General features: G+C 48.5%; 1 protein-coding gene across 6 annotated transcripts in view; it reads right to left on the bottom strand.

Annotated features, from left to right (window-relative positions):
- FGF1 (fibroblast growth factor 1) overlaps positions 1-12,154 on the bottom strand; it is a 433,963-nt gene that overhangs the window by 52,117 nt on the left and 369,692 nt on the right. The window contains exon 1 of one of the 6 annotated variants that reach the window (XM_085618134.1): positions 863-947. The exons of the other annotated variants lie outside the window; for them this stretch is intronic. The gene's annotated coding sequence lies outside the window, so the exon portion shown is untranslated. Of the gene's footprint in view, positions 1-862; positions 948-12,154 lie in introns of those variants that run through there. 6 annotated transcript variants of the gene reach the window in all.

The following is a 12,154-nucleotide window of genomic DNA, read 5'->3' as shown; positions in this document are numbered from 1 at the left end:
GTAGGGATAAAGAAACGAAGCGGGAATTGGCATATAGTGCAAGATTTAAGAAACATTAATAAAATTGACATTCCCTTTTGTCCATTGGTACAGAATCCAACAGTAATTTTGTTCGAAATTCCATTAGATGTGGAATAGTAATCATCCACTGACTTATGCCAAACATTCTCTCCATGCCGCTTGATGAGGAGAGCCAATTTTTATTTGTATTTCAATTCCAAAATGAAGTTCTTGCTTGGTGTAGGGTCCCACAAGGGTATACTAAAATCGTTCAAACTTTATTCATATTCTGAAGAAAGATCTACAGAATTTGAGGTGGCCCTATAACTCAGTCTTGGTCCAATATACTCATAACCTACTGGTTGCATCAAAGGCAAAAGAGGACTGTAAACTTGACAAAATTGCTTTGGTGAATAATTTAGCTAAAAGTGGTCACAAGGTTTTCCCAATAAAGAAGCAGTACTGTAAAAAGGAAGTAATTTATTTTGGTCATCATATTAAAAAATGTGCAAGAGGAGTCTCAAAAGAATGTGTTCCTGCAATTCTGAAAATATATCCTCCTACCACCCAGAGGGAAGTGAGGATGTTCCTGGAAATTGTTGGAAACTGTCATCAGTATATTCTGAACGTTTCCCTAAGTGTAAAGCCTTTAATAAGGATAACACACAGTGACATTAAGGACCCGATACCAATTGACAAAGAATTTCCAGAGGCCTACCAGGTATGCAGAGAGAATTCATGCAATGCATCTGCCCTTGGAATGCCTGATTATAATTTCTCTTTTTCACTGCCATGAAAGAGGTTGGTGTGCATTATCAATTCTCACCCAGAAGCATGGGGGACTGTGAGTCCTGCAGCCTACCTTTCAGCTGTGTTGGATCCAGTAGCTGTAAGTCTTCTTGGATGTTTGAAAGCGGTGGCGGCTGTTTGCGTGGCTACTGAACAAAATGAAGATACAGTGATGGGCAGTACATTCATTGAATATGTCCCACACTGAATTGGGATCCTGTTAACACATAAAAGAACTCAGCATATGACAAACAGCCGATTGACCAGATAGCAGCATACTAGCAACAGAGAACATTGTGCTTAAGAGGTGTCATTCACTGAATCCAGTAACGCTACTTTCTATTCCAGACAAAGTTTCTGAAGACAGGGCCATTGAGGAAAATGGTGATGAAGATGATGAACATGAACACGACTACATAGCAGTCACAGAATTATTTACCAAACCAAGACCAGATATCAAAGAAACTCCTCTAGAAATGGCTGATCTGACTTTATTTGTTCAAAGTTCCTGTTTGAAAATCCAGTTTGGAAAGTTTGCAGCTTTGAAGGCTACCTATCCAATATGATGTATTTCTGGAATTTTTGAAGCATCATATCTGCCGAAAGTAACTTCAGCAAAAGTGGCAGAATTGGTTGCAATGACAAGAGCTTTTTACCTACCACAAAATGTTAATGTGACAATCTATACAGTCAGTCAGTATGGTTTTGCTGTGCTGCATGATTTTGATCGACTGTGGTCACAGATAGGCTTTAAGGCATCTTCTGGAGCACCTGAAAAAACAGTCTCTCTATACTAATTTGATCGGTTGAACGCAATACAACAGCCAAAGGACATTGGCTGTGTTGTAGCAACTATCTTAAAACCCCTTAACTCCCTTGAAACAATCATCCCTCGCAGAGCCAACAGGCCACCTTTGCTAGACACACCGCATTCTCACAAGATAACATCAAAGCCAAAGTGTTGGCCTAGTGTGGCAGTCCCTACAGCAAGCTCTTCAACCATTCAGACCACTCAGAACGGGTTACTTAAATTGCAACACAGCCAAAAATTAGCAATACAAAACCAAGGCTAGGTATTTGGATAGGAACGTGGCCCTAATTGATATCCAAGAACCCTCATGGAGCAAAATAAATGGCAAAGATCACAGTAAGTACACTCCATGCACAACCCACAGTACTAAGATCTGTACATGACTGAGCACATCAAATTCAAACCAAAAACCAATACTAACCAAGTTGCATGTTCTACACCTAAAGCAGGCGGCCTATCGGGCCCTCGTCACGGAGGCGGCCAGGGGCCTCAGTAGAGAGCAGCAGGGGCGATTGTATGATGTGGGTGATAAGGCTGGCAAATTGATTGCGTGGTTGGATAAGAGGGAGAGAGCGAGCCGTGTGGTGCCTTTGATTGAGAGTGTTGATGGTGCGTGTGTCACTGAGCCGGAAGCCATTGTCTCCTGCTTCGCGGATTATTTCCGCGAAGTCTACTCCCCGGTTTCCCCCTGCTCGGAGGCAGACTCCCATGCCCTGCTTCGGGACATCGCACTGCCCTCCCTAACGGTGGAGGACAGGGATTCGCTGGACGCCCCTCCCACCTCGGACGAAATTGCCTTGGCTATTCGCTCGGTTGCATCCGGCAAGGCCATGGGCCCCAATGGTATTCCCATCGAGCTCTACAAGCTACGCCCGGATGTGTTGGCGCCCCACCTGCGCGCGATGTTCCTGGCGGCCCACTCGCGGGGTTCCCTCCCGCCGGACCAGCGTCTAGCCACAATTGTGGTGATCCACAAGGAGGGGAGGCCCCGTGAACGGGTCACATCCTATAGGCCGATTTCGCTTTTGAACGCGGAGCCCAAAATCCTCGCCAAGGTGTTGGCCAACAGGTTGGTTGGCGTGGTGGGCGATTTGGTCCACCAAGACCAATCTGGCTTTATACCGCACCGCAACACGGCGCTCAATCTGCGGCGCTTGCACGGGGTGCTCGCGCGTGTCCCATTTGTGCGGGAGCCGGCCATCTTGGCGTCCTTGGACGCCACCATGGCGTTTGATACGCTTGAATGGCCATACATCTGGGCGATGCTGGCAAAATTCGGGTTTGGCCCGGGTTTCATTAGCTGGGTCAAATTGCTATATTCGGGCCCATTGGCGCAGGTGGTAGTGAATGGGCGAGTCTCGGCCCCATTCGCGCTGGGGAGGGGTACGCGACAGGGCTGCCCCCTGTCGCCTCTCCTGTTTGCCCTGGCCCTGGAGCCCCTGGCGGAGTGGCTGCGGTGGCACCCTTCTATCCGTGGTCTCCGCTGGACCCCCGAGCATGAGGACCGTGTGTGCCTCTATGCTGACGATATCCTTCTGTATCTCGCCTCCCCGCGTAAATCACTGATCGTCCTGGTTGATGTTTTGCGTTCATTCGGTCGCAACTCAGGCCTGGTCATCAACTGGGCGAAATCCTGTGTATATGTGCTTTCCGGGGAGGCTCCGGCCCTACCACGGGACTGTCCGATCCAGATTGCCTCCCAAGGTTTTCGGTACCTGGGTATCTATATCACTCTTGACCCGGAGGCCCGCTACGAGCGGAATTTGTTACCCCCCCTCCGGCGTTTGAGGGAGGACGTGGTGCGCTGGCGGCGTCTGCCGCTCTCGCCGCTCGGCCGAGCGGCCTTGTTTAAAATGATGTCCCTGCCACGCTTCCTCTACGCCCTCCAGAATACTATGGACTTGGTCCCGGCACGCTATTTCCGTGAGGTGGAGGGCCTCCAGCGGCGCCTGTTCTGGGACGGGAGGCCGCGCATTGCTCTGGCTAAATTGACGCTCCCGTGGTACGATGGGGGGGTCGCCCTCCCTGACATTAAACGGTATTACTGGGCCTCCCAACTAGCTGCAATTAATCATGGCCTTTACGGGCCCGCCTTGAACCCGGCATTCGAGATGGATAAGATGCTCCTGCCCGGTGGCGATTACAATCGAGCGCTCTACGCTGGCGCGCCCGACTCCCGTTTGACGGGACCGACGCGTGTCATGGTGCGTGTCTGGCACGCGGCTAATGCAGCTATGGGGTGGAAGGACCGTTTGACCCGGGCGTCACCGCTGTATGCGTCTGAGAGGTTGGGCTCCCTGTGGACGTCGAAGGGCTTCGAGAAGTGGGACACGATCGGAATCAGCACGGTGGGAGATCTCTGGACGAGGGGGGGATTCAAAACTTTTGAGACGCTGCAGGCGGAGTTCCAGCTGCAGGGCAGTGAGTACTTTCGGTACCTACAGGTTCGCCATGCGCTGGGCTCCGTCTTCCCGGATGTCGCATCCATTCCGGAGTCTTCCCCCCTGGAGGACAGAGTCCTAGATGGCCATGTCCCGGACAGCACGATCTCCCTCATATACAAAAAACTGATCAACGATAGATCGTGCCTGCTGACTAGTCTCCGCGAGGCTTGGGTTGCCGACGGGCTGGAGCTGGACGATGAGGATTGGATTTCCGCGGTGGCCTCTCCGAAAGAGGTGGCCATCCCGGCTCGCCTTCGTTTCGTCCAGCTCAAGATCCTTCACCGGGTTTACGTGACGGGGCCAAGGCTTCTGCGTATGGGCTTTGCTGGTGACGGAATGTGTAAGCGTGGCTGTGGTGCGTTGGCGACTTTCATGCATATACTGTGGGAGTGCCCGAAGGTGGAGCGATTCTGGCGTGGTGTGCATGAGGTCCTGCGTGTGGTGACGCGTGTTGCGCTGCTGCCTGAAGCGAGGAGATGCTTGCTGAATGTATGGGAACCGAATGACTATTCGGTCCCGCAGACGCGGTGGGTGACTCTGGGATACATGATAGCCAAGCGCGACATTGCTCAATTGTGGGGATCCCAGAGGCCCCCGGCGGTGTCGGACTGGAAAGAGCATATGGATTGGTGTATGTTTCGTGAAAAGGTGGTGTATGTGGCGAGAGGTAAGCCTGGGGCGTGGGTGAAAATCTGGGGCCCCTGGAACGCCTACCGCGGGGGTATTTGTGAGCCACCACTGCTACCGGCTGCCTCGCCTGCTCCGTCTCCCTAGACGGCCCCCCTCCCTCAGCCGCGGGCGCGCGGTCCCCCAGTCCCTGATCTATTCCCATTCCCCTCTCCAGAGTTCTGCTGCTGGTTTGGATCCCCCACTTATGGAGCACGTGCTGTTATTTTGGATCGCGGGTTGCCTTGCGGGTGTGGTTTTTTGGTGTTGTTTTGTTTCAAGAAAAGGGAACCGTACTGTGGGCTTGGAGCTGTGTGGCCTGCACCATTGATTACTCCTGTTTTCACTGCTCTACACTGCCTAGAGACTTTTACTGTATGTGTGCAATATGTTTTTGTCATTCTAGCGGCCGGCCGGATGGTTGTAGGCCCATACTTGTAACTTTTACGAACTGCAATAAACGGTTTCAAAAAAAAAAAAAAAAAAAAAAAAAAAACCAATACTAACCACCACTATTAAATACTTAAATACATCGAACAAACAGATCAGTATTGAGCAACTCCATGACACTAAGAGTACCATAGAGCTGGTCAATGAAATTCCTGAAACTGGGCGAAAAGAATGGCCTCATTTAGAAAGCGTTACAAAGACATACCAACCGTGCTATAAAAACATTGATTTAACAACAAATGACCACACAACACGGTTTCAATATGACTCCTGACAGCTAGCTAATACCGGAGGCCATAGTATGAACATTTGACACTACAAGATTTAAAAGGGAGTTTCTATGAGCCATGGCACAAGAATATGACCCTTTACCCCGCACGCATTTACAACGCGTGCCATTACCCCGCATTTTTTACGCCGCAAAATCTTTTACCACTCAGGGTTTCACAATACAATCCTTTACAATGCATTGTCCATTACAACGCAATTTACTATTTTAACTCCACCGGGGTGTTGTAAAGGGGAATGCGTTGTAATGCTTTGCAGTGTAAAGCCCTGTGTTGTAAAAGATTTTGCGGAGTAAAAATGCGGGGTAATGACATGCGTTGTAACGCAGTCGTTGTAAAGGACGTTTACCATGGCACAAACATCAGTGTGACCGGGAGCTAGAAATTCTACTGCATTAAGGAAAACAAAAACTGCTTCATGAACACAAACTGAAATTACACATAGCTTCACTTTCTCACTAACACGTTAAAAGATCGCTTTAAATAATTGTTCGATCCTGCAGTCCGCTATGTTTTGTTTTAAGAAACATACACTGTGTTTTTTGGGAGGCTGAACAGAAACTTGACTGTCTCAGGTGACTGGACAAAGAATAATGCGGTGTCTCTCCGTGACACACTATATGCTCCGCAGACAGGGGCACCACACGAGGCCATGCTATAAAACGGCAAACGAGCCTTAGTTACTCACTTAACTCATTAGGGGAGGCCTGGCTTGGAGCCAAACCATAACATCACAGTTACGGGGGCCGACATTCCGTTCCCATGAGTAGCCGCATAAACGCAGTATACTCCAAGGCCCAAATGACGCAGTAAATAAAGCTAGATTCAAGTCTCACAAATGACACAATCTTGATGATATTTAGATGTTGGGGCACCGGGACTTTTAGTTGCCAACGAAGATACGATTGCCTTAAACGAATAACGAAAGGGTGTTCGGCGCCGTGTAAATTAAAAAAAAGAACTATTTATGTACATTGTAATTTTTCTTAGTGAACCCCTGTGGTGGAAAAAACAGGCATTGGTAATGCCTTTAGTTCTGGCTTTACAGGACTGTTGTATGGTAATGTGGAGCATTACAAGGAGACAGTATGGGGATGGAAATCTATACGGGTGGAAACAAAACTGCCGAATAATATTGATGTAATTTAAAAGGACAGGTGACCGTTGCACTGGCAAGCCAGACCTAAACATTCATGTAGATTAATAACTGCTCTCCTCCCATCTGTGCTGGTGCCAGAGAAAAACACCATCAATTATCTTGTTACCGAAGACACTTTAATAGCTCTATGCTGTAATGTGCCTGCCCCTGAAAGTTCAAGGTTTCTGGATAAATAAAATTATCACAGTATGTGGTGAGCAAGCAAGCACTTTTTTGTGGAAGTACACCACTTCTGCCCAATCAAAATATGTGCTCTTGGCTCGCAACATAGGGGCGGAGCAAAGCCCTTCTCTCTTGGTAATTCTTACATAATTTTCTGGCGACCGCTCCCCATTCATGCCAGACCATAAAACAAGCATTGGCAATGAAAATAGGTCTGGTTTGTGAATGCACTATCATGCCAGACCTATAAATCCATGTAGGCAAATGACGGCCTTTCTCCAATCTGCACTGCTTCCAGAGAAAAACACCATAAATGATCTAGCTATCTAAGACACTTCAATGGCATTGCAATGTTATGTGTGTGTGTGTATCCCTGAAAGCTCAACCTCATGCAGCCGAATCAATAAACAACATGATCACAGCTGCGTGGAGGGCAAGCACTTTTTTGTGGAAGCACACACCTTTTGCCTCATCAAAACATGTACTCCTTGCTCGAACTTGTGGGAAGAAACACAGCCCCTCTCCTAGTGTTTCTCACATAATTGTCTGGCAAACAGCTCTGCTGTCAAGCCAAACCACAACAAGCATTGGCATAGCCAATAGGTTTCGCCTTTGGGACCTTTTAAGTGTTTAGTTATCCAGCACAATATCCTTGGTGCAACAACATCAACTGTTGCATGGCTAAACACGTATAAGGTCCCAAAGGCGAGACCTATTGGCTATGCCAATGCTTGTTTAAAGGGGGCCTGGAAACGGGTCTCTATCGGGCTCTGTTTTGTGCCCTGGCACAGGCGGGCCGTTATTTTCCGGGCTGCAGTGACAGCAGGCACATCATGTGCGCTGCTCACACTGCTCACTTCTCACTAGTGGAGAAGTTACGGCATGGCGTGACATCATCGCAGGTGAGCCTTGTAGGGGAAGGAAAATCCTTTAAAGAGAGTCATTTTCTCTCCGGATTTCCCTTCTCTTTTTGAAACTCAGGAGCAGAAACATCGTCGTGGTGTCACCAGGGCTTTAAGTGGAAGCCTTTTCAATATTATATACAAGCCATAGCTGCTGTTTATTTAGCTTATGCAACTAACAACCATTGACAAAGCCAATAGTCCTGCCTTGTTTTAGGTATGATGTTACTTGTTGTATCATATGTCTGGATGCAATGAGAGAAACCGCAAAATACAAGTCAGGCGGCACACTATGCTAAGCACAAATTGTTTGGCTTACATGTTTTTAAGCCATACTCTTAATTAAATTGGTCACACCCCTTAGAGAGACCCCCCCAGTTTTTTCATCCCACTTAAAACCCTGGAACCACTCTCTTCTGGGTCCCCAGCTGTCCACAGCGCCTGGTGTGCTTGGCCCAGACCTCATGCTGGGGGACTCTCTTCTGGGCCCCCAGCTATCAACAGCCCCTGGTGTTGGAGGCCTGGACCTCATGCAGGAGGGGGACACCTCTCTTCTGGGTCCACAGCTGTCCACAGCCCCTGGTGTGCTAGGGCCAGACCTCATGCTGGAGGGGGACCCCTCTCTTCTGCGTCCCAACTTGTCCACATCCCCCGTTGCCTCTCTTTTGAGGCTATAATTAACCACGAGCCCTGGTGACACGGTTCAGGATGGGGCTGCGTGCCTCTGGGTCCGGCCTGAGCGCGGCTAATCCCAGCGGGTGATGGACAGATTCACATGGGGAGGGCCCAGCTCTTCGACGAGCCCCCACCCCTCCCACACACAAATCCAATAAAAGTGGCTCCCAAAGACCGTGACATGAGTGCGCTGTGAGGCCCAGCGCCGAGATGGGATGTGGGGAATTTTTACGAGGCACACAGTTCTGGTAATCTGTAGGGTTCAGTGACTTTAAAGAGCTGCGCGCAGGCATCTGCAGGCCAGTTGGGGCTGGCGGCTGGGGTGGCACCATTCATGCAGTGACGTGGAGGGCTCCGTCACACGTGGTACAAAGATAAACCATTCATGTGCAACTGACTGCTGTGACACTGCCTGCTCAGGGCCACCAGAGTTATGCGGCATCAGAGCAACACATTATGAGGCTCGGTGAACTAAATGAGGCTCAAGGAAAAGCAAAGTATTCAGCAGCAAAAGTCAGACTGTGGGGCGTTGTATACGACGGAAGGTAAACTTTGCAGCACACCCAGGGCAGGTTTATCTAGAGGCATGTTAACAGGCTGGCAAACAAGCTGCACAAATAAACTGATTTCATAAAGAAACAAGCACGGTCCGCTTTCACTTTCGCCCGTCGCGAAAGCTTTCTTGTCTTTATGGGGCCATGTGTTTGAAACACATGGCCGATAAAGATAAGAAAGCTTTCACGGCAGAAGGAAGGCAGACGAGCCCGTCCAAATGGGACGGCTCAGAAAGCTGAACGAAAATGTCACAAACACCTCTTTTCCAATGGCTGGCCACCGTTTAGCATAAACGGTGATGCCAGCCAATGGAAAAGAGGGGCGGGGCTTAATGCGCTTTACAGAAAATACCCCAAATCATTAAATCTCGCCAGCGAGACTGCGCATGTGCGTGGCCCAAGCCAGGCGAGACCTAAAAAGGGGAAACCCTTAGTATCACCGAGATGAAAGCGAAACAGTCTGGAAATAAGAGGATCTGCTGGGGCCAATGCTTAGACGGTCTTATCCAACAAATACGCAGAGGAATAAGTAGGGAGGGAAAGGGGGGATGGTTTTAAAGTGAGATAGAGCAAGTCATACACTAACACTGTATGGGTTCCAGAGTAGCGTGCAACTCACCGAAAAAGCACTTCAAAACCCCATCAAAGGTAGCAAGTGCTATATAAGTGCAAACTTTTTTCCTTTCTCTACCCTTCCACTATCCTTCTCAATCCAAATAACTGCCTAACATATTCACCACTCAAATTACTTTCATATTTTCACTGTACAAATTCACTACTAATCCTTTATCGGTTCCGGAGTAGTGTGCTACTTGCCAAAAAAGCACTTCAACACCTTATCAGGGGTAGCAAGCGCTATATAAATGCTAACCTTTTCCCCTCTTCTATCCCTCCACTATCCTTCTCAATCCAAATAACTAACATATCCACCATTCAAATTACTTTCATAATTCACTGTACTAATTCACCCCGCTAATCCTTTATGGGTTCCGGAGTAGCGCGCTACTTGCAGAAAAAGCGCTTCGATGCCTCGTCAGAGGTAGTAAGCGCTATACAAATACAATACAATTACAATACAAGGTAGTGAAAGTTTAGGGAGTCAGGGAAACAGGGAAAGACAAGGTAAGACAGCTGTGCAGGGGAGACAGGGGAAAAGGAGAAGATCTACAGAGGACAGGTCAGGCAAAGAGTCATGAGGCAGAGAGACAGGTAGGGCTCATGCTTCATCTTGCAACCACAATTCTCATAAATACATATTTGCAAAGAGCTGATGGTAGCTCTGATTGGCGGGTCGAGGTTAATATTTGTGAAACATTTAGTTTTGTATCAAGTTCAGTGTGTTACAGCGTGCTCATACACCCATATGGTTTCTTAGCACTGCTGATTGGCTGGACCTTTCAAACATGCACATGCACTTGGCAGCAAGACATGCATATCATGCACACAGGTTTTTATGACTGCACTTAGTATTGCAAAATTTATGCAAGTAAAGTTAAAAAAGATCTCAAACATACAAAGTCATAGGCACAAAGGAAAAGCCTCTGTGCATAATTCAAAAAGGTAAACCAGCAGGCATCTCCCCTGGGTGTAGATACCGCACCCCAAAAACGATGACCTGCTGCTACCAGTCTGATACAATATAGAGGGTGTGAAGGGGCTGTTCCCTTGGTACTAGAGTGATGAAACCCATGGGGATCTCCCCCTTTTAGGGTACACAAGTAAGGGTCCTCACGAAGCACCGGGTTAGTCATTAGATGGTGCTGTAGAGATTAAAAGCCCCACAAACATTGCCACTAGAAAAGAATGTGGCAATGATGGCAAAATGTTCACCCCTACAGATGGTCTGAATAAGTGCATGAGTATTGTATACGATTTACAGAGCTGACACTGTGGCAATGATATTCTGGTACAACACTGCTAGGGACACTTCACAGAGGCAGGTCATGGGGTTTTACTTGATCATCAAAATGTATATCACATTGTTGTGGAACAGTGACCTTGAAATAGCAAACGGGTTTGCTTTGCACACATGACTAACAAGCATTGGCAAAGATAGAGTGGGGTGGACAAGAGCGGTGTAGAGTGGGGTGGTGTGGTGTTGAATGGAGTGGCATGGAACAGAGTGTAGTGCCGTGGAGCAGAGTAGAGTAGCATAGAGTGGAGTAGAGTGGCGTAGAGTGGAGTAGAGTGGCATAGAGTAAAGTGGCGTAGAGAGAGAAGGGGAGTTGAGTGGCTTGGAGAGGCGTGGAGTGAAGTGGGTTGAGTGATGTGGCTTAGAGCAGAGTACATTAGAGTGGCATAAAGAAGAGTGGCATAGAGTGGAGTGGGGTAGAGTGGTGTTGAGTAGCACTGTGTGGAGTGGAATGGTGTGGTGTTGAATACAGTGCTCACAGTGGAGTGGCATAGAGTGGAGTGGTTGTGGTGAAGAGTGACGCTCAGTGGTGTGGAGTGGAGAGGCTTAGAGTAGAGCACAGTAGAGTAGAGTGGGCTGGCATAGAGTCCAGTGGAACAGAGTGCAGTCGGGTAGAGTATAGTGGTGCTGAGAAGAGTAGAGTGGCATAGAGTGCAGTGGTGTACAGTGCAGAGGCGTAGTGTAGAGTAGAGTGGCCTAGAGTGGTGTAGAGTGCAGTGGCCTACAGTGCAGTTTCGTAGAGGAGAGTTGGGTAGAGTGTAGTACAGTAGAGTGCAGTGGCATAGAGTGGGATGTTGCAAAGCAGAGTAGACAGGCGTAGGCAAAGGTTAGTGGCATATAATAGAGTGGTGCAGAGTAGAGTGGCATAGAGTGCAGTGGTGTTGAGTATAGTGATGTAGAGTAGAGTGTTATATTGTGCAGTGGTGTGGCGTAGAGTACAGTGATGCAGAGTACAGTGGCGCAGAGTGCACTGACGTAGAGTGCAGCGGTGCAGAGTGTAGTGTTGTAGAGTACAATAGTTCAGTGGTATATAGTGAAGTAGCGTAAAGTGGTGCAGAGTACAGTGGCATACTGTGCTGTGGCATAGAGTGCTATGGTGTAGAGTAGAGTGGTGCAGAGTAGAGTGGTGCAGAGTGCATCAATGTAGAGCGCAGTGGTGCAGAGTGTAGTGGTGTAGAGTACAATGGCGTAGAGTGCAGTGGTATAGAGTGAAGCAGCACAGAGTATAGTGGTGCAGAGTACAGTGGCATAGTGTGCAGTGGCATAGAGTGCTATGGTGTAGAGTGGTGGAGAGTAGAGTGTCGCTGAGTGCAGTGGCATAGAGTGCAGTGGTGCAGAGTGTA

The sequence above is a fragment of the Triturus cristatus genome, chromosome 7, assembly GCF_964204655.1.
Source record: "Triturus cristatus chromosome 7, aTriCri1.1, whole genome shotgun sequence".
NCBI classification, from domain to species: Eukaryota; Metazoa; Chordata; class Amphibia; order Caudata; family Salamandridae; genus Triturus; species Triturus cristatus.
Note: the sequence above shows the minus strand (reverse complement) of the source record. Positions and strands in the feature narration are given on the sequence as shown.